Genomic DNA, 6,897 nt, shown 5'->3' with positions numbered 1-6,897 from the left:
TAAATTAGTCATATTGTATTTGTTGTGCATACATGTGCATATGGCTTTAACTGCTGGACATGAAAAGTTGTCTCTGGGAGACATGGAGATTTCTGCATATCTGAATGAAATGAGAATTTTCAGGATTTTTTAAAAAAACAGAGAGAAAAATTATTGTTTTAAAGATTATTTTTCTGATGTGGTTAAACTTCCCTGGGGACACTAGATAATAGGAAGTTCTATCATTAATCTCAGTCACATTTCTGAAAGAGTCAATGCAATGAACTTCCACTTAATACTGTTCCCATTTTAAGAATGAATGGTATTTTGTATGCAATGACAAGGAGAAAAGAAAATCAATTTTGTGGTTTTAACCTTATTCAGCATACTGGCATATGGCAAGCTCTTACTGTCTACTTTGTGAATACATGAATCCATGGGTTTGTGGGTGTGTATCTGCAAAAGAAAAAAAGAAAAAAAGCATAAGAATAAATTAGTGAACACACCACTTGAGTCACCAACTAAAATTTGAATTTTCAAATAAAAATAAACCCCTAATCCTTTTCCTGCTCCTCATTTGGCTTGTGACTGAATCAGTTTTTTCAAGATGGTTTGCTACTGGAGACCAAAGCTGTGGCAATTTCCTCCTTTAGGCAAAAGAAGAGGAACATAATTTTCATCTCATAGGTTCTAACCTATGGTTCTAACCATCTGTGTGGTTACTGGCTTTTAATATGTAATGAATAAATTTGAGTCTGGTGGCAAGAATGGGGAATAATAGCATATCTAACAAAGTACAAATTTTTCAACTTGCAACCAGAAGGGTTTAATACTTTTAGTCAAAGGCCATTTTAATGTAGCTAGCATACTGATTAGAAAAGATCACCCTAAACTGCTTGAATTTAAGGTAGGATAACCTTTAAAGGAAAAATGACTTAATTTTCTAAGTACAGCAGACAGAAAGTTCAACTGATTAGAATCACTTGTCAAAACTAATAAAACAGGACCATATCTAATTAGTTTTTTGCATTAGTTTTTTTACATTTAACATTTAAAATTTTACATGGTGCCTTAGTGAAGAAGCTACTTTTTTTGTGGTGCATGCTTTATATGCAAATGGAAACTGGAATATTCAATCTTTTCATACCAAGTCAAGGGAAAAAGAAGCAGCATTAGCAAAATCAAAACATTCAGCAAGGTTCAAATATTCAAGATTTATTGGTTTCACTTGGATGTAATTCATTATTATTCATTAGATGCTTAAAAAGTTGGGTATCTAACTTAAGGAGCATTATAAGATCACTATGTAGTCAAAGTATTAGGAACTTCCTGAAAGCAACTTATGCAATTCTTTTTTTTTTAATAAGTCTCTAAAATAGGAAGGATTAAATAGTCACTCTCTCCATAGATAGCAAAGGCAGTGGATATGAAAATCTTATCCCTACACCATATGTCTCCTTACAACAGTATTTTTTTTAGTCTGAGATGCATGCCCAAATTCACAAACTGAGATTAATGTGGTTCTGCTCTGTGAAACCATTTTTGTATCATATGTGACAAAATTACTTGGATATTCATTGTATGAATGTATTATGAAAGTACAACAGCAGAAGGCTCAAAAAATAAGAAAGATAAAGCACAAGAAGAAATTTTTTGATAAACATTTCAGGGTGATTAAAATGGGATGGCAGTGTTCTTTTCAGAAAAGTTCCTATCATCTCACAGAGCCAAGTTTCTAATCTCATTTTACTCTTTTAGGGAAACAGCACATCAGCATTTAACAGTAAGATAGATGCAGTTCCCAAGGGGTAAAAGGGCTGCTGTTGAAAAGCAGTAGAGACTGATGGAAGGAAGCAGAGGTGAGAATTATAGTACAATGCAATTAAAGAATCATTTCAGTTAGAAAAGACTTTTAAGATCAAGTCCGACCATTTACCTAACACTGCTAAGTCACACATCAAAACCATGTCTCCAAGCAGGTAGAAACAGTCAAAATTATAGGCTTTTTGCCATTTTAAATCCTATTTTGAATGTAGAAAAAAGTGACTCTCTAATAAATAATTAGTAAAAAAGGCACTTCCCTCTAGGCGGTGGACTTCTATTCCATGGATGTTACCTGGTATGATGGATTTACTGCACCATAGTGAGTACTATAGGGCAAATTATGTCATCCTTACTTGTTCCTCATACCAAGGATATCATTTTCTTTACAGAATGGGTATGCATGCAATAACAGTGTAAGCCATTCTTCCTGATTCATTGGATAAGGAAGATTTAATAAAATGCAAAAAAAAAGCTAGTAAAAAAAGTAATTTCTAGAGTATGAGGAGCTTCTTAAAAACACAACTCAGATGAAAATTAGGTTCTGATGGGCTTCTACTTCCTACCTCCAATTGTAGCAAAAAACTTTTCCCTTTTGTAGTCATCCCTGAAGCTTCCAGTCCTCCTTGGGTTCTTATTCCTGCACTGGAAAGAAAGACCAACAGTTGCCAAATTTACTGGAAAGCTACTGTCTCACAGGCAGGCAAATGCAGTAAAAATACAGGATGTAAACCACTACCTTGATTTTCCCACTGTTGGGAGGAAATCAAATTATAATGGTTTATTTACACTCAGTTTTATTACTACCAGTAAATTATATTTTCATTTAAGAAGATTGTCCAGTTGCTATATTCATAGCTGGCTGTAGGCCTGGCTTCCAGAGGGTAAATATTTTTTAGTCAGATATACTGGATAAGCACCACCAAAGCACAGGCCATGGACACTAGCAGCCCTGTGAAAGGACAGGGGGCTTTCTTACCTTTCTTACTTTGCCTTTAAGGCATGAGATATTATGCCTGGGCATTCATACTCAGAGTGTAGGCTGGAGAGAAATTAGTTCTTTAGCAGTTCCACGAGTGCATGCTGATGACTTTTGTGAGGTAACAACAAATTGGAATCAATGGAGTTCAGCTTTTAACAGAATAATAATGGCAGAAGTGGCTGATACAACTTTTCATTTTTAAAGCAAAAGATTAGATCATCATGTGTTGAGATTTTTAAAGCAGAGCAGTAGCTCAGATGTGCATCTAAGTAGATAAATGGGGCTGCATGTAGTAAAAAATTATAGCCTTTTTGGTTTATAGATATTTGCAGGGAATAGAATGAACAAACTGATTTATTCAATGAAACTTCTTATTGAACTTACATAATATTCACATTCCTTTAAAGAAATCCCTTTTGGAAGGGAAATTAGCTGTGGCTTTCTGGATTCATTTCCTCTCTGCATTCTTTTACGTTGGTCCATTTCTAATAATTGGCACACACTGAGATGACATCAGTCTGCCTAATTTAAGTACCTAAAACAAGGCAGAGAGGAACTCTCTCTAGAGGCCTTCAAAGATATCTACTGTTCGCCGTCTTCTATACAAAGAAGTTAGGCGCTGCTATTTTACTCCCAGTAAAGTAGGTGTGGAAAAAGGTATCTGTATTATAGAGATTAGATCCCTCTCTTGGCTATTAGGAAAAGCCCTCATTTTCTTTTCTCATTTGTGGGTTTTTTTGGTTTTTTTTTTTTTGATCTGTTTTGTTGTTGTTGTTATTTTGTTTTGGTTTTTTTTAATTAATTCAACATTTTAAAATATTTGACCATATAGCATAGATATCTTACTATGGGCATTGATTTAGGGTGACTGAACACAGAAATGGCCTCCACAGAGAGGTTGTGGAGTGTCCATCCTTGGACATATTCAAAACTCATCAGGACATGGACCTGTGTTATTTTCTACAAATGAACCTGTGTTGAGTGGGAGAGTTCGACTAAATGATGTCCAGAGGTGCCAGTTGATTTAAACTGTTCTGTTGATGCTGAATTATTTTGCCTTTTTTGCTTTTATATATTCTTTATATTCTTTATATATACATCTGTAGCTCTGTATTCTATTATAGTATTTGTGGTTAGCATTTTACCTACTCTACTGGACAGAAAGAGAAAATAAATTTCCCAGTAGCTCCAAGCTGGGGGTCCATGGTTAGATTCTCTGGGAAGGTGAGTTTGAAACAAGCTCTCCAAGAAAATTTCAGAAACAAAATTTAGTTACTACCTAAGGGAAGTGGAGGGGATGCAGAAAGGGTTGGACCAAGGAGGAATCACCTCCTTACTTGTGTCTCAGTTGGGGACTCTTGTCACTTCTGCTAATTTACTAAACACATAAAAATTGTATGAGCTCTATGTTACATGTGCATCCTCAGGCGCTTTACACCTAGCAAGTTGTGCATCTGAAGATCCATATAGAGGTAACCCCTTTTTATCACCTAACTGTGATTTTAGGATCAGCAAAAAGGCTATGACCACTGTGATTCTGGGATTTTGCATTCCTCCCAGGTCATCTGACTGGGCTTCCACCTCTTACATGTGTTTTTTTTCATGCATGAGTTGAACCAGGAGCAGTTCATTCACCCATGTATGTGTTCTGTCACAGTGGCTTGATTTCCTGCTCATTGGAATGGCCCATTCTTGAGGCTGGAGGAGATAATGTTTCAAACCAACCATCTCCCCTGGAACTCCCCTTTCTCCAAAGTGATTTCCCATGGGATTCTTGCAAGCACAGCTCTAACAGGTCAAATTTCACCCTCCTGAACTCCAAGGTTGGAATTCTGCTGTTTCCCTTCTCTCAGTATCCTGATCTCCACCATCTCACGGCCACTGCAGCCAACAAACAAAAATCTTCAACCAGTTCTCCCTTGTTTCTAAGGATCAGATCCAGCAGAGCATGTCCCTTCATCAACAACACTGTCATCCATGTCATGAATTTATCCCACCAATGCGCATACCTGGATTTTTGTGGATTCATTGTTGGCTTTCCAGCAGATATTAGATACTTCATGACAAATTTCCTACAAAATAGAGCAAATGGAATTATGTCTCTTGGTCTGCAATTTTGTTTTCTTTTAATAAGGCTGTGCACTTGAGTAATACAGAATACATTGCACTTTTTTTTACAGCCACCATTTTCAATAATGCAACTTACCTTGTGTGTTACAGTGCTGGTTTAGTTGTCTTGTTGGGTTTTTGTATCTCTGTGTCAAGAATTTTAGGATCTTTATTTCTGCAGAAAGGGAAGTGAATCTCTTCCACTTAAAATCACATTCCCTCTGAAGTTACTTAGCAAGAAACAATAAGATTAAAAAAATAAAATTCAAGTTTGAATGTTAACCAAATAGACACCTTTGTGCTCTATGAATAATTTGAGAAGAAGCATAGCATGATAAAAAAAATATAGCAAACAATGTGCAGAACGTCCACCTTTCACAACTCAAAATTAAATCAAATTTGTGTTAATCTAATGAATACCATTCCTTTAATTTTTCTTTTTAAAAAGACAATGGCTTCCGGGGTAAACTCACCACCTAAGAAAAAAGAAATTTCAGCTTCAGAGTACATTTAGTCAAGGAAAAATACAATGAGAAATTTTTGAATGCTTCAAGAAATCTAGTAGATAGACTAAGCTAAGAAATAAATTAAATACAAACAAAACTTGAAGAACAAGAAGAAAATCTATCAATCGCTTTCTGACATAGCCTTTTCCTTTTTCTGGTATTTACCAATATAATGTAAATAACAAAACGTGAAAAGAAAGCAAATGTGTAGTTGAATGCAAATGTCCTCAAGAGTGTAAGAGTGTATTAAGTTCTGTTTAGACAACGATTCAAATACTAAGTGAATGCCCCAGACATGAAATTCATGCTGAGATAAATGGTAGTTCTATATAGACATAAAAAGGCCCTCAGTCTACTCAACTGTGGGAAAAAGTGAAAGGCTACACAAACTAATTTGCACATATCTATCTGTATGTTAGGTATGGCTTTTAACATGCTCTACAAGACAAAACAACAATTAACAAGTGAAGGTATCATGCTCATAATTCCATAATATCTGACAAATAGACATACTTCCTGGCATATACCACTGCCTCAGGCTTTCTGCAGACACTGGCAGGCATGTCTAACCTGTACTAAGTTGTACTGAGCTTATCCTTTCCAAGACTTTTTGTGACTCTAAGAGCAAGATAAGCTTGATTGTAATGGAAGTTAAATCACAGAAGAGAGAAAGATGTTTAAATTGGAAGAAGATATGAAGATACTGAAAGCTTTTCTTGGCTATTCACAACATTTTAGTCCTAAAGTTTAATGTGAAAGTCTTCAGAAGCTGTGGTCTCATTTGTTGAGGGCTTTGCAGGCTTCTGAGTGAAAGCTATAGAAGAAATGGTGCAAAGTGCTGTAAGGATTCCTTCTTCATGGCCTTCTGATAATGCTGGATGCATGAATTGGAATGGAGGGTGAGACAAATGACCAGAACTGGTGTCAGGAATATACTGACTACACTGGATGAACACCTCTGCTTTTGGCATCCCATGTAGGTCTAGAACCAAAACTATGGGTTAAGCATCATCTTCTCATCATTAATTACTGTTCCATGAGTACTTCATATATCTAGGGCAAATAGTCAGAAATGCCGCGCTGCCTACAGAGAGGAGCTGGAAATTTTTCCCAGAAGATTCTGAAATCAGAAACACTTTTTGCTTCAGAAATATGAATTTTTGATATGAATTTTTGATGTTTTGATACAACATCAACTCTCCAACCTAGAAGGGAGATAAAAAGATCCCTTGTTATCGTACAAGCAAAGCAAAGCAAAATTGAGGCTGCGCACTGCTTTGCTTTACACCAAGAAGCCAAATTTTAAATGTAGCAGTGATTTACAACTCTCACACACATAAGTTATTAGACTAACTCCTGAGCAAGAGCAGTGTGTTTTAGCATAGCAATAGGGAACTTGACCTTGAGTATATGCCTGTTGTGGATAAGGAGGATAAAGAAAAAGAACTGAACAGAGCGGTAATCTATTGTGACTGGTTAAGTATTTAATTATAACTTATA

At 35.9% G+C, this 6,897-nt stretch overlaps 1 long non-coding RNA gene across 1 annotated transcript; it reads right to left on the bottom strand.

Moving 5' to 3' along the window:
- Positions 1-419: 419 nt before the first annotated feature.
- Positions 420-4,837, bottom strand: LOC127060312 (uncharacterized). The gene is made up of 3 exons (XR_007779228.1): positions 4,792-4,837; positions 2,367-2,445; positions 420-435 (listed from the first exon to the last, which is right to left on the bottom strand). It is a non-coding gene; the product is annotated as an uncharacterized LOC127060312 (long non-coding RNA).
- Between the last annotated feature and the right edge of the window lie 2,060 nt (positions 4,838-6,897).

Source organism: Serinus canaria, chromosome 1A (genome assembly GCF_022539315.1).
Source record: "Serinus canaria isolate serCan28SL12 chromosome 1A, serCan2020, whole genome shotgun sequence".
NCBI lineage: Eukaryota > Metazoa > Chordata > Aves > Passeriformes > Fringillidae > Serinus > Serinus canaria.
Note: the sequence above shows the minus strand (reverse complement) of the source record. Positions and strands in the feature narration are given on the sequence as shown.